The sequence below is a fragment of the Leptonychotes weddellii genome, chromosome 10 (genome assembly GCF_054177405.1).
Source record: "Leptonychotes weddellii isolate Sample4059 chromosome 10, ASM5417740v2, whole genome shotgun sequence".
Classification (NCBI taxonomy): Eukaryota; Metazoa; Chordata; class Mammalia; order Carnivora; family Phocidae; genus Leptonychotes; species Leptonychotes weddellii.
In genome coordinates, this window is record NC_138378.1 from 96651897 (window position 1) to 96668903 (window position 17007).

General features: G+C 44.0%; 1 protein-coding gene across 2 annotated transcripts in view; it reads right to left on the minus strand.

The window, feature by feature from the left end:
* VIT (vitrin) overlaps nucleotides 1–16758 on the minus strand; it is a 100400-nt gene extending 83642 nt beyond the window's left edge. The window contains exon 1 of one of the 2 annotated variants that reach the window (XM_081796916.1): nucleotides 16516–16758. The gene's annotated coding sequence lies outside the window, so the exon portion shown is untranslated. The remainder of the gene's footprint in view (nucleotides 1–16515) is intronic. The other variant, XM_081796917.1, reaches the window with a different exon arrangement.
* Nucleotides 16759–17007: the final 249 nt, after the last annotated feature.

The following is a 17007-nucleotide window of genomic DNA, read 5'->3' on the forward strand; positions in this document are numbered from 1 at the left end:
TTCAATTCTTTTGTGATTATTATACCTCAAAGGGAAATCTCTGGATCATATGGTTGTTTTATTTTTAGTTTTTTGAGGAAACACCGTACCGTTTTCAGAATGGGGCTGCGCCATTTTGCATTCCCTCTAACAGTGCGCAAGGCTTCCAGGGTCAGCAGAGTCTTACCAGAACTTCCTGTTTTCTGCCTCTTTTGATAGTTGTCATTCTAACGGGGGTGGAGTGGCATCTCATTGCAGTTTTGATTTGCATTGCCCTCATTAATAGTGATGTTGAACATATTTTTGAGTGCTGGTTGGCCACTTGTCAATCTTTGGAAAAATGTTCATTCCAGTCCCTTGCCTAGTTTTGAATTAGGTTGTTTTCTTGTTGTTGAATTTTAGGAGTTACCTATGCTTTCTGGATATTAATCTCTTATCACATATGATTTGCAAATATTTTCTCCCATTTTTTGTACTTTGTTTACAGTATTTTGGATGCACAAGATTTTTAGATTTCAGAAAGACTAATTTGTCATTTTTCTTTTGTTGTCTATGCCTTTGGGTGTCATATCTAAGAAATCGTTGCCACCTCCAATGATTTGCAGCTTTTGTCCTCTGTTTTCTCCTAAGAGTTTTATAGTTTTAGGTCTTACATTTAGATCTTTGATCCATTTGAGTTAGTACTTGTTTATGGTGTTAGGTAAGGGTCCAATTTTGTTCTTTTGCATGTGGATATCCTCTTCTCCCAGCACCATTTGTTGAAGAGACTATCTTTTCCCTATTGAATGGTCTTGGCACCCATGTCAAAAATCATTTGACCATAACGTAAGGGTTAATTTCTGGCTCTCCATTCTATTCCATTGGTATATATGTCTACCTCTATGCCAGTCCCACACTATTTTGATTACTATAGCTTTGTAGTAAGTTTTCTAGATCAGCAATTGTGCATCCTCCAGTTCGCCTCTTCTTTTTCAAGACTGTTTTGGCTAATTGATGTCCCTTGAGGTTCCATATAAATTTTTGGATGGGTTTTTCAATTTCAGCAAAAAACATTATTGGGATTTTGATAGGTACTGTATTGAATCTGTAGATTGCTTTTGATAGTATTAAGATCTTAACAATATTAAGTCTTCTGATTCATGAATATGGAATACGTTTCTATTTATTTATGCCTTCTTTAGTTTCTTTCAGCAATGTTCTGTAGTTTTCATTGTACAAGTCTTTAACCTCCTTGGTTAAATTAATTACTAAGTATTTTATTCTTTTTGATGCAATTGTAAATGGAATTGTTGTCTTAAATTCCTTTTTAGATTGTTTGTTGTTCATGTATAAAGATGCAACTGATTTTTGTGTGTTGATTTTGTATCCTACTACTTGACTGAATTCATTTGTTTATTCTAACAACTTTTTTTTTTTCCATTCTAACAATTTTGTTGTGGAATTTTTAGGATTTTCTACAGATAAGGTCATATCATCTGCAAACAGAGATAATTTTACTTCTTCCTTCCATTTTGGATATCTTTTATTTATCTCTCTTGCCTAATTCCTCTGGCTAGAGCTTCCAGGGCTATGTTGAATAAAAGTGGAGAAAACAGGTGGGCATCCTTGCCTTGTTCCTGATCTTAGAGGAGAAGCTTTCAGTCTTTCACCTTTGAGCATGAGGTTTGCTATGAGATTTCATATATGGTTTTTATTATGTTCAGGTAGTTTCCTTCTATTCTTAGTTTGTTGAGTGTTTTTATCATGGAAGGGCGTTACATTTTGCCAAATGTTTTTTCTGTATCAGTTGAGATGATCATGTGTTTGTTTTTCCCCATTTATTCTATTAACATGATGTATTATATTAATCAATTTTTGTGTATGTTCAAACATTCTTGCACTCCAGGAATAAATCCCATTTGGTCATGTTGTATAATTATTTTAATATGCTGCTGAATTCGATTTGCTAGTATTTTGCAGAAGATTTTTACATCAATATTTATAAGGGATATTGTATTGATAGGGGACACTATAGTTTTCTTGTAGTGCCTTTGTCTGACCTGGTATCTGGGTAATGCTGCCCTCATAGGATGACTTAAGGAGTAATCCCTTATCTGCATTTTGGGGGAAATGTTTGAGAAGGTTTGGTGTTAGTTCTTCTTTAAATGTTTGGTGGAATTCACAAGAGAAGCCATCAGACCCAGGGCTTTTTGTTGTCAGGAGATTTTTGATTACTGATTCAATCTCCTTACTAGTTATGGGTCTATTCAGAGTTTCTATTTCTTCACAGTCTTGGTAGGCTTTGTGTTTCTAGAATTTGTCCACTTCAGCTAGATTATCCAATTTGTTGGCATACAATTGTCCACAGTACTCTCCTATAATTTTTTTTTATTTTAATAACAGTGCAGTGATTACTTTAGAGAAAGAAAACTGGGTAAATGGTGATCAGAGACAGAAGTGAGTTTGACGGTTTTGTTCTATTTTAATCCTTACTCTGTGCATATATGTTAATAAGTCAGAATTAATAGAATAACTTTTTTTGAAAATTTAGCATAGATAATGTTGATATCAAATGAGAAGCTGCAATAATCTCCTAGCCTACTCCTTGCTCTCTGCTCTCCAGGCCCCAGGTCACCCTTCCCTCCAGCTGGGGAGGATTGGCTTCCTAAAGCATGGGTCGGATTGTCCATTCACCCTCTCAGACTCCTTCTTCACAGTCCACTCATTGTTTACAGAATAAAGCCAGAATTCCTCAGTGAGGCATTACAGACTCTTCCTGAAACGGCCCCACTATATTTCAAACCATCACACTGCAGCAATTTGCATACCTGGGGTCCGAGGAGGGTCTTTGTCTACATGCAGCACTTCCATGTCTTGTCCCGTGCTCTAACTATTGCCCTTTCTGGAATACCTTCCACTCCTCATCTGCCTCTCACAAGCCTATCCGAGGTTCAGCTCATGGGCCACCTCTTCCTTGTAAATCTCTCTGACCTCCTAAATTCAAAATGCATCTTCTTTCATGTATCCATTTAATCATTCAAAAAAAGTTGTGTGTGTGCTCTGTGCTAGGCAGAGAGGAGCAAGATGCAGGTCCGCTCACCAAGTTGCCTAGAGTCTTCTAGAGGGAGTCTGATGCACCTTCCTCATAACTAACACTGATGGAGCACATGACATGATGTCAGTGATATATTAATTCATTTGATGATCTTTTCAACAACCTGATGAGGTGGAGGCTACTTCCTGCCTTAATTTTAGAGGCGGAAATGTGGAGGCATGCAGAGGGTGGGTACTTTGCCCAAGGTCACATGGCTGGGAAGAAGAGAACTGGACTTCAAATCAGGCATCCCGAGCCCAGAGCCTTGCCTTTGCATTTCACCACCTGCAATGGCTGTTTCAGAATAAGCAAGTGCACTTCCCTCAACTGTTCTGATGTAATTGGTCTGAGTTGGTATTGATACTGTTTTAAAGCTCCCCAGGTGGCTCCCCTGTGCAGCCAGAGTTGAGAATCTCTGCTGAAGAGCAAACAGTAATGGCAGAAGGGGTGGATGGTCAAATAGGCCTGGGGTGTGGGGATCGGAAGGAGCTTGAATTAGTTGAACTGGCAGGTTGGAACACAGTGAGTGGTGAGGGAAGGACAGGACCCAAGGGACTGAGTAGATTCAGGAACTGGGAGCTGCTTCGAGAGGCCAGGAGAGGATTCAGACTGTTGAGAGGAAAGAAGGGGCCATATTGGCCTTGAATGTCACGCCTGAAGAATGTGCAGTTGATCCTTTAGGCAATAGGGAGACATGGAAGACTTAAAAAATTATTTTTGCATTCATCATTTTTAATAAGCCCCCTAGAGGTTTACTTGAGCCCCTCACTTGCAGAAAATCTGCCCTAGCGGGCGTGTAAGATTTATGCAATGCTGGTGTGTGTCTGATCTATGACGCTACAAGGGGGAGTACCTAACAATACGCTTTGTCCACAAGGCAGAAAGAGCCAGTGTCCATCTGGAAACATTTAATAGTTATGAGAGGCTTGTGCTTTGTTTCCAAAATGCCAAAAATCCCCTGAGGACCGACATCTCTGAATGGGGAGAGGCCACATCTGCAGCCTTTCTTTCTCCATCTCTGCCTGATGTAAAGCCTCAGCCGCTTGTCAATGGATGTGGGTTGATCTAGTGAGGTCGGAAAAAGGAAGACTGGTCCTAGGAGGGGCCTTTACAATGTGGAGGTGGCCTTGATCTGCATATAAACCTTCACACAGATCATATTCCTCTGGGCTGGGCCTGAAACACTGCATTTCCTGTTGCCATGACACCAGCAGACACTGTTACAATCCCCCAGGATTTTGTGAAGGAGAGGGAGAGAGACAGAGAGAGAGGGAAGGAGGGAGGGAGCACAGAAGTGAGCCAGAAAGCATGGTGGTTTTTCTTTCTTTCCTTATTTTCCTTCTCTTTCCAATTCCTCCCTTCTTTTATCTTTTTGGTTAAAGATTTATTTATTTATTTATTTTAGAGCGGGTGGAAGGGGCAGAGGGAAGAGAGAGAATCTTAAGCAGGCTCCATGCCCAGCAGGACACAATGCAGGGCTTGATCTCATGACCCTGAGATCATGACCCAAGCCACCGTCAAGACTCAGACGCTTAACCGACTGAGCCTTCTTTTGTCTTAAAGAAATGCCAAGAGAAATGTGCAAGCCAAATAGGCAAGGGAGGCAGGGGAGGTTTTGCCTTTTCTCCATGTTGGCTCCAAAGAATGTACCAGGCTACTTGAATATGTGCTCTCCATCAGGCTGTGTGGACTGGACGCTGTTGGCTGCCTAAGCAGGGCAGCGGCTTCCCCACTTCCTCTTTCCTGACACAGCCCCAATTTGATAAGAGGAATAAATCCACACAGATGACTCAGAGGAAGCTGATCCATCCCCAGCTCCTGGTGTGGATCCTGATTCCAAGTCTCAGCTAAAGATTGTTTATATATATTCTCCCCCTTGCTGGGGATTGCCTCAGAACCTCAGCTTGAGCCCATCAGCACGGCATCACTCTCCACATGATGGCGCCTAGTTCAAGGGTGGGCTGTGTCCTGAGTGGTATCAGACGCACAGAATGGAAAGACTTAGTCCTATGTTTTTCAGGGAGAGAGGTTGCCTCCCTTGTTGGTCTGCTGGCAGCCATCTTGTGACCATGAGACAAGTCAGTGTGAGGAACGAGTCAACACTAAAAGGTGGAAGGCAGCCAAGTGAATCACAGAGAAATGGAGCTGGAGCTCTGCCTGTCTTGTGCCCGGAGGCTGGGCCCACCTCTGGACCACCTGATGTGTGAGATAATGTATTTCCTTTTCAGTTGGCCTTGCAGGGAAAAAAGTATTCCTGACTGCTTCCTAACTCACAGCACCTGTCTTTTTAACTGGAGAAGACTAATAATGCCGGAGTCTGTAAGATGCTTTCTCAACAATTCTCTCATCTGAATCACCTAAGAACCTCTTGAGGAGGTAGAATGGACATTATTCTCCCTATCATTCCAGGCAGTGAAGTGACTTGTCGAAGGCCAGATCTCTATTTTAGTCTCATGCTCTTTTTACTATATCAAACCCCTCACATAACTATTATTGTAAATTCCAAATAATTCTGTGATTTATTATATACTATTATTATAAAATTAAAACTCCACTCCTCATCTGTGTCGTATTTTGCATGTTTAAATGTCTGGTGACATCTAGGATTTTAATCTCTAAAGACACCTGAAATAAATGTCTCAAATATTACAGTCAGATGCAGAAATAACACTAGCGGAAATTGTGTGTCTCGGCTGGTCTGGCAAGAAAAGATAACATAGGCCAATCAAGAGCTCCCTTGTGATTTTGGAATCAGGATCCTGAAAGCCTTGAAAACTATGGGAGCCAACCTGAAGGCCATGTGGGGTCCTGAATGAGACGGAGAAGGTGAAGGCAGAAAGAGAGGAGAAGAGAAAGCCTGTGGCTCTGGGAGAAGCAGGGCGAGAAGACGCTTTGGTTTCTGGCCACTTCCCACGTCCCATTTCCAGTCTGAAGGAGGTCCAGCTGGACCTAGTCTCCTGCGCATGACATAGATGTTTCTGGGCCCTTTTACTCCAGCCAGTTGGAGTTGGTTTCTATTTCCTGAAGCTTTGGTTCAAACCCTTTTCATCTCTGTTGTTTTAGTTATCTGTTTCCCTGACATGATTAGTAGGAAAATGAAAACAGTTAAAATGAAAAGGGCTCCTGTGCCCACCTATCATTGGTAGCACCAAGCTGGGGTCTGAGAGGTTGTATCCAACTCGGGAGCAGGGCTCTGGGAAGAAGTGTGACAGAGAATCCCGTAAGCTGTGAGGACAGCCCCAGAGAATGAGGAACACAGCCTGCACATCTGGAATGCTCTGGGAGGCAAGCATGGAAGTGGGTGACCTTGAAACTATGCTGTCAGAATGTCACTGTGGAGTTCCCGGTATGTTGATGACCATGGTTCACAACCAAGAGTGATTTTGCCCCCTCCCCTGAAGACGTGGCAATGTTTGAAGACATTTTTGGTTGTCATGATCCGGGTGGGGCCTCTACCTCTAATGGGTAGAGGCCAGGGACGCTGCAAAACATCCTGCAGGGCACAGGACAGCCCCCACAACAAAGAACTAATTATCCAGCATGACATGGGCATAGTGTCAGGGCTGAGAAACTCTGATGTGTGAGAATTTTTTTCCCCCAGTGTATTTCTGAGAATGTCATGCTTACTGATTTTCCAACCTAGGAATTTTCCATCAATAAAGGTGATTTTTTTTTTTATAACTAAGATATGAACAACGCAGGATCACTTTCTCCAGGACCACTTTTGATCACCATGTACCATCAAGTCAAATCCTAAAGCAGCGATGTTTACTCGTGGGCAGTGGGTGGGTTAGAGAGGTCATCCCTGTGTTCCATGACTGAGTTATGTCTATGCCGTCAGGCTCGTTGATCCATGTGGCATGGTTCTACATGTCAGAACACCAAAAAGGGACAGCCTTTTTTGGTGTGCATGTTTCAGACCATTATTTTGTATCTCGTTAAGAACCTGACATATGGTAATGCTTACCACATCCACAAAGCCTTCGACCAATAGTGATTTCTAGTGAGGCTGCAAACAGTAATTACGTCTCTGAAGTGGTAGTTTAGATCCTATATTGCCAGTAGGAAAAAAATACTAGTTTGCAGGCATGCCCCCAAATGAGCTCTAAAGAACTGCTTCCAAGAGTTATTTATCCTCCATAATAGAAGGGCAGTCAATCGGGGGAAGGGCTGAGGACCTTAGTAAAAGACGAGGTGGACCATGACCACTCCTCTCAGTTACTCTGGAAACGGTGTGTGTTTAAAAGATTCTCATGGAGCTTTGGAAGAGGAGCTTCTCTCATCAGAAGCTTCTTTACCTAATGTGTTTGACACTGTGGAGTAGTCCTGCCTCCTCCCACTGGGTTTTCTCCCTTGGGCTTTGAGGTTTGTGGTTGCCAAGGGGCCATCCACTGTGAATTTGGAGCTCTGTGTTTGGATCAGTCCAGCTGCGATCCCCAGAGCCTCGACTGGCCCGAACACTCTGTGCTTTTTGGTCTGCCTTCAATTCTGAGGCACAGAAAAAACATTCTTGGGTCTCATATAGCCTTCCAGCTGAGGTGGGAAGGAAGATGAGGGTGTGTCTGTAAGGTCCACAGCATCTTCCCGTCGGCCTCTTGGTAACGAGTGGTTTCATCGCAGATGACAGGGTCCTAGCTGTCCCCATGCAGCGGAGAGGCAAGTGCAGGGCTGTGGGTCAAAGCACATTCTTGAATCCCAGCAACCACAGGCTTGGGGTGGGGTGGCGGGGGAAGGGAGGGTGTGGAGGGGGGCAGTCACTGTGGCTGAGCAATTGAGGGGATGGAGGATTAAGTCCCGGCAGTTGGGGAGAACCAGCAGAAGGAGTTGTTTTGAAGCAGGAGACCCAGGGAGCTCCGAAGGGAGCCGTGCGGCATCAGGCTCCAGAGGCCCTCTCCAGACCATTCTCAGCTCTGCTGGAGCCTTCCAACCCTCCTTCACGTCCCTCCTGACAGTTTTGGCCCTGCTGTCCAGTGGCCTGTTACATGAGATGGGATTGGTCTCTTTGTTCTTCATGGGAAGTTTTAGAAGCTTAGAGTCCACTCCAATGACAACAGTTTCATTCGTTGAGTGCTTACCATATGCTCCCCACTACACATGGCCATCTTGTTTCATTATCACGATGCTCCTACCAGCTAAGTACAATTATGCCTATTTTTCAGAGTAGGAAATCGAGGTTTAGAGAATCTAGTGAGCTGTCCAAGGACAATGGACGCAGAGCAGCACCAGAATTCCATCCCAGGCCTCGCATTTAACCCCATTCACTACTCCATTCTACCACTCTCCAGGATGGGTTCACCTTCCTTTTCACCTTGACACATATATCCGAGGCTTTTTGAAATACTCTGTTGACAATAGTTCAAGATGCACGCTCAAAAATACAGACATTGTGTGATACAGTTGTCTTGACTATAAGGTCAGGAGATTTTTTTGAGTCCTATCTGGGCATGAACTCACATAGAGCTTTCTCTCTCACACAAATGTTATTTAGGGTAAAGTGATGCACCAGGCATATTTTTAAGTTTAACCAGGCATAACACACCCATCTAAATAAACATTGGAGTGTATTGTAATTGACTGTGTAATGAGATGTTAAAACCTTCTGTCTTAACTTCCCCTGAGACTACGTGAGATCTACTTCCGTGTTCCCAAGTGGTCTCCTTGACAGTCGTCTTACGACTGTCTGTCCCCCTGCTCCCCTCCTGCATCTGGGGACGGAGAGGAGGAGGGAAAACGCCAATAACTTTCTCTAAAGCAATTCCTTCTGTCCAGTCTCCAGCTTCCCTCTTGGCTCCGCCAACTGTGGTATGGTCTGGAGGGAGGCAGGCAGCCAGGCATCCCGGCTCTTGGTCACTATCTTTGGAAGTCCAGCTTGGATGTCCAGTAGCCCCATTTAGATGACTGAGTGGTTGTGTCTCTAGGGCTTGGGGGCACAGCGGCCTGGTGTCTGGCTCATGATTCAGACATCTACAGGAGAGGGAAGAGCTTGTGGCAAAGCAGCCTCTGTGTCAGCGTCAGCCTGGGGTCACTTTAGGTCCTGCCCAAGCCAGGTGCACGGAGGGCTGAGGAGGCCACAGCAGGAGGCACAGGAGAGAGGGAGTGCCGGGTGTTCAGAGGCTGAGCAAGGAACCCCGTAAACCCCCAGCCAGAGCAGATCCATATGTAACAGCACCTGGGGTTCCCAACAAATGGGGAGCAGTGCCCCAAGTGAACAAGAAACCCCTGTACGTGCCTGCTGAGCCCAGGGAGCCCGGGGGGCCAGCTTACGTCAGTATCTGCTTACAAGGCCCTTCAGTCCCCTTACCTTTCCTCTCTGTACCCACTTCAACTCTGGACATGAAGATACTGTTGTTAGCAGCCAAGGGGAGGAGGGGTAGAGGCACAGAGCAGAGAAAGAGAGAATCCAGTCCTGCTCCCCTCCACACAGCAGCAGTTAGGCCCAGGGGCAGGGTGAAACTTGAAACTGTGAATGCCACTGTTCAGTGTTTAAGCATTACTTAAGTGTTACATCCATATTAATGACCAAACTGATTGTTTGGGGGTGTAATGTGGGCAAGGTCTTTTTAAAAATTCTTAGTGTGGCCTGAAATATTAAGGGACCTACTCAGATTTCATCCAGGGCAGAGGCAAGAGCCGCAGGTGGAGTGTGTGAGTGGGCAGTGGGGGGCTCCTGGGGGAACTTGAGGAGCACTAGGATAGTGCCCTCCGCGTCGACTTGTCCAAGTACTTCCATACGAACTTTCCTCTTCACTCTGCCTGCTCCAGAGACCGTGGCCCTCCCAAGCATGGTGCTACCTCAAGGCCTTTGCATTTGCTCTTTGGTCTGCCTGGATTGTTCTTCCCCCAAGTACTCACATAGGTTGCTCCATGGCTTCCTTCACCTCTCTCTCTCTGTTCAAATGTCCCTTTATCAGACATTTATCTAACCATGCAGTGCAAATCATCACTTCATCTCCCTGCTCTGTCCAGCCTCTTTAGTCTAGGTTTTTCACAGCCATAATACCACCAATGCTCCCCAGATTGGCAAGCTCTAGGGGAACGGAGACTATTTTGTTCACTCTTCTTCCCAAGCATGTAGAATTGTAATGGCACATGATGGTGGCCCAATAAATATTTGTTGTTCCTGTCATTCAGTGTTATCTCTGCTTCCCCAGATTCCTTTTACCTTTTGGACTATAGATTCACTCACTCTATTATACAAGCAAAGCCAGTCTGGGCAAGCTGACTCGCACCTTTACTTCCAAAGCCTGTTTTCTGTCTGGGACACAGGAACTGGAGGAGGGAATTCACTTAGCATTGAGATGCCAGTGACCTGATCTCTTGGAAACTATACACTGGGTTCCCCTGAAGGAATAGTTTCTCTCTCTCTCTTTTTTTTTTTCTTTTTGAATCTGAGAAGAAAGAATGCAGAGAGTCCCTTCCCACTATAGCCTGAAGGGTGGTTTTTATGAATTTTTACCTCATGTCCACATAAAACTTTAACCTTTCTTTCACTGAAGGAAGGAATTTGAGAAATTTTTACTAGAGTCTTGTCAATGTAGAGACCCTTATTGGGGAAAGTGCTTCTCTGAAGTCTGAGTCATTAGGAAACAAGTTTCTTTCTGTGCCTTGCTGCTAACTTAGCACTGGAGTGAAGATAAAGGACACCTTTCGGGAACCGGCTACTCCTAGGGCTTGATAACGAGCTCTGCACCTCAGCCTTCCCCCGAGAGTCAGGTTCTACCTGAAAAGTGTCCTTAAGCCAGGAGCTCATCTAAGAATGACGGAAATAAAAAAACCTCTGTCCCTCTGCATCAGGGTTACTCCTGTGTCTCTACTTGCAGGAAGGAATAGTTTCTTTGGAATTTACTCGGCTTGAAGACAATGTTTTCAGGGATGGCAAAGATTAATTTGGTACGGTGACAGAAAAACCAGGAGCATGTGTACTCATTGCCTGGTAGGTTAAGAACGTGAGCTTTGGAAATAGACTGCTTGGGTTTGAGGTTGAGCTCCGTCGCCTACTAGCTGTGTGACCTTGGAGAACTTAACTTCTCAGTGCCTCAGATGTCCCATCTGTGGAATAGGAGTAGTTACAACCTACCTCATAGGGTTGCTGTTAGGATTAAATGAGTGAATATATGAAGAGGGTTTAAACCAGTGTCTGGCACACGAGAAGAGCTGTGTGGGTGTCAGCAAATATGATCTTTTGTTGTTTGGTGGTGGTTAATCGTGAGTACCGTCATCAATCTCGTCATTTTTAGCTCATCCTCTTGCAAACATGGTGCATTTAGACTCCAGCTGAAGACTCTACAGAGGCAAAGCTGCCCAGGTTAATTATGGCTGATTTGGGGACTTGTTGGTGAAGGAGCCACATGGATTTGTGACTGCCATTGAGCTAAATTCTTCTAGGGCTCCAGAAAGGGAGTGATTCTACACCCGTGTTCCTTCCTTCTCTCTCAGAGATTTATAAGGATCTTCAGCCCATTCTCATGGAAATCTTCTAGATGATGGTAGGACAACTGAACCAATCAAATAGCGGAGGAATGATATCTAGCATTTTCAAAAAGAATTGAAAAAAGAATCCAGTGAAGTAATAGGAAGCAGAAAGGAGCCTACACAGTTTTTAAAATTGTAACATCAAAATAAAACACAAACACCAAAATAGTCCCTAAACTGAATCTAAACCAAACTAGTATTCCTTTTGTTCTAAGACCCGTGGCTTGTAGATTTGACTCAGAAGAGGACTTTGGCATCCCATTATCTCAGTTCACCTTTCTCCCTGAGGATATTAGCACTGGAATGTGGCAATGGATTTCAGCCGAGCCACAACATCTGCTGTGTGGGGGATTTGCCTAATGCAGGATTGCCACATGATGTGCAGCTTTTATAGGTCTCAACTCAGAGCATCGCTTGGTGCCTGCTTTGTGCACTCCCCAGGCAGCCCCGAGCACTTCAGATAGGCAGTCTCTAAGGAGATTTCTTTAAGATTTGCAATCTGTTGAAGTGGAAAAGTTTTCTAGTTGATTAAAAACAAATTCTAAATCCCGTATCCACAACTGTTTGTGTAATGGATGAGGTAACCATAGAAAAATGCAATAAACAAGACCAAAATAGTCTTTGCTCCATTGTGAACATGGACCTCTGGGAATCTCATTGGATTTTGGTCCTTCACTTCCTGGTCTGCAAACAGGAACTCACCTAGGTGATCTCACACTGACTTAAATGTGTGTGCGTGTGTGTATTCTTTAATTAAAATTTTATTCTTCAGTTCCAAAATTTGTTTGGTTCTTTTTTATGTTGTCTGTGTCTTTGTTGAACTTATTTTGTTCTTATGTTGTTTTCCTGATGTCATTAAATTCTTTAGCTGTGTTCGCTTGTGAATTCTTTGTCGGGTCGTTCATGCATCTCCATTTCTTGAGGGTCAGTTAATTCAGGTTTCCTGTGTTCCTTTGGTGATGTCATTTCCCTGGTTCTTCACGATGCTCATAGCTTTGCGTAGGTGTCCAGTTACCTCTTCTAGACTTTATGGCCTGACTTCAGTAAGGGAAGGTTACTTTGGTCAGGTGTCCTCACTGGTGGGTCGAGGCATGCTGGGGCGCCCCGTGACCCTGGGTCCAGTGGGGCTTGTGGTGCCTCTGGGTCCAGGGAGGTGTGGCTGCTGGGGTCCCCAACCTTGGCAACCGGGTAGTCCTTGGTGAGCATGTTGGGGGTATCTGCAAGGGCTGTTCGGGTCCTTAGAGACCAGGGTAGGCAGTGGTGACAGCCAGAGCTGGTGGTGTGCAAGCAGGAGCTGCAGGGGTCAGCTGCAGGGGCCTGGATCGCAACAGGGGCCAGGTGCAGACACATGTGTCGTGGCAAGAACCAGGCCCTGCTGCTGGCACTCTAGCAGGTGTGGGCCCCTGACTGTCCTCGTGCGCTCCCGTGGCTGCAGGGTCTCGCCACGCGCTGTGCACAGCGGTGGAGGCTGGTGACAAGAGTTGGGCCAGCAGGACACAGGTGCACCCCCTGGAGGGGCCAGCTGCAGGTGAGCCCAGAGATGCAGGCAAGTGACAGGAGTTAGGGGCCGGATCCGGGCTGACAAGGGGCTGTGGAGGCCCCGGTTGTTGGCGTGCACTCCTGCAGCTTAATTAAAAATTAGGAACCAGCACAATATCCAACAGCCATTGCTGACACCACAACTAAATTTGTCCTGCTCTACTGCTCCTTTCTTTTTTTTTTTTTTAATTTATTTATTTATTTATTCATGAAAGTCAGAGAGAGAGAGAGAGAGGCAGAGGCAGAGGGAGAGAAGCAGGCTCCCCGCCTAGCAGGGAGCCTGATGCGGGACTCGATCCCAGGACCCTGGGATCATGACCTGAGCCGAAGGCAGACGCTTAACCGTCTGAGCCACCCAGGCGCCCCCTCTACTGCTCCTTTCTTTACCTATTCTCTGCACTCACAGAAGTTGCTCAACGCCACATGCACAAGGACCTGTCATACCTGTAAAAGGTAGCAGGTTCCCTGGGCAGTTCTCTAGCTCCCCCTCTGTATGTTCAGAGGGCCAGGAATACCACCACCTCCTGCAAACCACAGAGGGACCCATTCTTAGGCAAGGAGAGGGGGGCCCTTGGGGCTTCTCGAATTACAGGCATCACAGAAGTTGCCTCTCTTGCTTATCATTTGCTGATTGATGAATTAGCTCACATCCTCTGGATGAAGAAATGGCAACACATTTCTAATAATTATATTAATATCACATAATTTCACAAATCTGTTTGCTTCCCACATCCACAGGGTTAATGTTTAAAAGTTTGAAGAGTATTACAATTGATTTGTTTCACAGCTGATCGGATTTCTTCATTCCAGCTACATATAATAAAGAAAATATTTGCTAACATTTGGGTGCTGACGGAGTACCAGCACCAACAGAAGCTTTTTGCCACAATCCTATGAGGTAGGCACTAATAACAGACACCTTTTACAGATGAGAAAACTGAGGCCCAAGAGAGCTTAAGTAACTTGCCGAAGTTAACACATTTAAGAAGTGGTGGGTCCTCCTGCCAGACAAACTCCCACAGGATCCACATAGCCCAGGAGGGCCACTTGGCCTTGGCCTTGCATGGAAGGCCTTAAATTTAGATATTTGATACTATCTCTACACAAGGGTACGCAGGTAGTCATAGAAATGCACCAGGAAACTGAAAGAAGTCTGTTATACAACTTGGCCCACACTGTCCTTAGTAACATATATATATTATAATAATATGGTAATATAATATATACACATGTATATACATATATACACATTTATGTTATATTTATATAATATGCAGTTATGGTAGATTTCATTTTTGTATACTTCAAAAAGTCATTAGTTACGTAAACATAAATATTTTAAATATACCACAGGTTCCAAACCCCATTTTGCTACTTCCTCACTTTGTAATGTATAGAGGCCTGGCCATGTCTTGACATTGGCGAGGTCCCAGTGCATGGAACCATAGCATTAGGAGAGAAACTTAGAGACGATCTTGTCCAACTTCTTCATCTCCTACGTGAGGAAATGGAGACACAGAGATGTGGAGTAACTTCCCCAAGCTCACACAGCTGGAATGCCCTTCTCCTGACAGATCACCCACCGCCATTGCTACCTGGCTTCTGCTTCCAAGGAAGCGAGCAGAGAAGTTACACATGTGGCCACAAGTAACATCCTGGAGGCCACGAAACATTTATTTTGAGACCAATGACTCCTTCCAGTGTCATCTGGTCTTGAATATGGGATGGGGGCGGGGGGAAGATTACTTGTCTATAGAACTTTTCAAGTTTCAAAACCCTATTGGAGCTGGGAATCAATATTGAAGCTCCTGACCACCGTGGGAGGGATGTGGGTAGGCATTGCGGTTTCTCCTTTGCAGATGGGGAAGCGAAAGTCGGGAAAGGTTGCTCACCTTTCCCCAGGTGACTCAGCCAGGTAGTGGCAGAACTGTTACCCTTACAGGACTCCAGGCTTGCAACAGTGAGCTAACCCTACTGCTTTCCCGCGTCCCGGTACGTCTGACAGGAATTACAGACGAGAACAGCACAAGCATTTCTGTCTTCCCGATGCTATTCATAAACCATTTTAAACCCAGTGTGTTTTTTTCTGAAAGAAACTATTCTTCCTGTAATCAGTAACTTGGCAAAAGAGATCCCTAGATCTTCTAAATGATATTCCTAGAGTGAACGCTATTTCAGGATGGATACTAAGCATTTCCAATGTTCTTTAGGTGTTTCCTTTCCGTGGTGAGGTGTAAGATATATTTAAATCAAGCTTAGTCTGGGAAACCAGCACATTGCAATTAAAAATGTAGCCCTTTAGTCTCGCAATTCTCTGTCTAAAGCCCTTTTACAAAAGAGGGTATTTTAATTCAATAAATAACAGACAGACACGTCCAACTTTCCTACCGAAGGAGGCGTAGTCACCCCTTGCAGCTAATGTACATAACAGAGAAAATACACAAACAAATAGCGTTTGATCTTGCTTTGCTGCAGGGTGTTTTCATCTTTCAAGAGATGGAGGGAAAAACAACCTCAGAACTTTGCCACCAAAGCTTCCAAATTTATTGCAACGCAACGTAATGGCAAAATGCTATTTTCTTAACGCTCACATTTTTGAATAACCACCACAGCCAAGAATGCCTGGTTTTATTTTTACAATAAACCCAAAGAAAATCTGGAATTCCACTCTCGATCTGGGGATGGCAAAGATGCCTGGGTTTTTTGGAGGAAAGGATCGAGTCTAACTATTCAATCTTATCCTCTCTGTTTAACCTGTGCTTGAGTCATTTATCCCATGTTTATACTAGTTTGACACAAATCATACTTAAAAGAGATTTGTACCCTGTTTCCCTGGGCAAATTTGAGCTACAATAGTAGACTTGACAATACCAGCCTTTTCTCGGGCTTATCAGTTAAAGAAGCTTTCAGCCTAAGAAAACACTTCCAGTAGAAACAAGATACAGAATTGTACAACTAGCCACATTCCACTGAGATCTGTCTGAGTAGAGAGAAGTTTAGATCCACACTAAATCATTTCTCTTCACTTAGCATCAATGTGTCCTTTTCTCATACTGCTTTTCATACATTGTTGGAAGCAATTTGTTACATTGCTATCATATTCCATAGAGGAAGCAAGGTATAAAAAAGGGTAACATAATAAAGAGACTTATGTCATACTTTCCAACTTGTCTTAACCATAATAACATTGGTTTAAAAATACAGTCAAAAATCTTGTTCTAATCTCATCTCAGCACAATTCATTTATAGTGGATCTACATAATATTAGTTGTTTACAAGGATGTCAACTCCCCCCACCCCCTCCCAATTCTCCTGAGACTAAAATTTGTACAGACTGATTACTTGCTCAAGGTATGTATTGTAGTTTCTTAATGATAAATACATTTTAAGGTTTTTATAATAAGAAATGGAAAGCAAACTATCTACATAGCTTAGTAATTCATCAGACATACCTTGTTTGAAGAGAGCAATTTTTTTTCAAAAATTTTCCACCACACAGAATGAATATCCTTTTTTCCTTAAGCTTTTCTGCATCACAAATCCCATCCAAATTATTCTAAAGAAGAAACAAGAAGAGGTCCAAGCAACTTTTCTCTTTTCTCAGAGGAGCTAATCAAACATTCCCATCAACCTCTCAGCACTTTGAAAAGCACATTTTAGCCACACACACACACACATGCACATGCTCACACACACACACACACACTCACACACTGCTTCTCACACTGGTTTTAGTGCTGAATTAGGCGGTCCTCTTTCAAATTTCCACTCCCACTTGCTTTTCTTTGGGGTAAGGATTTCTAAATATTCTTTTCTAGCCTAAAGCACACATTTTCAGTAAGCAAATTCTATAATTAGAAAATCTAAAAAGTGGAAGAGAAGTGCCTCAGTAAAATGGGAAATAAAACGTATACTTTAAAAAGGACTTAACACGGGGCAATTAA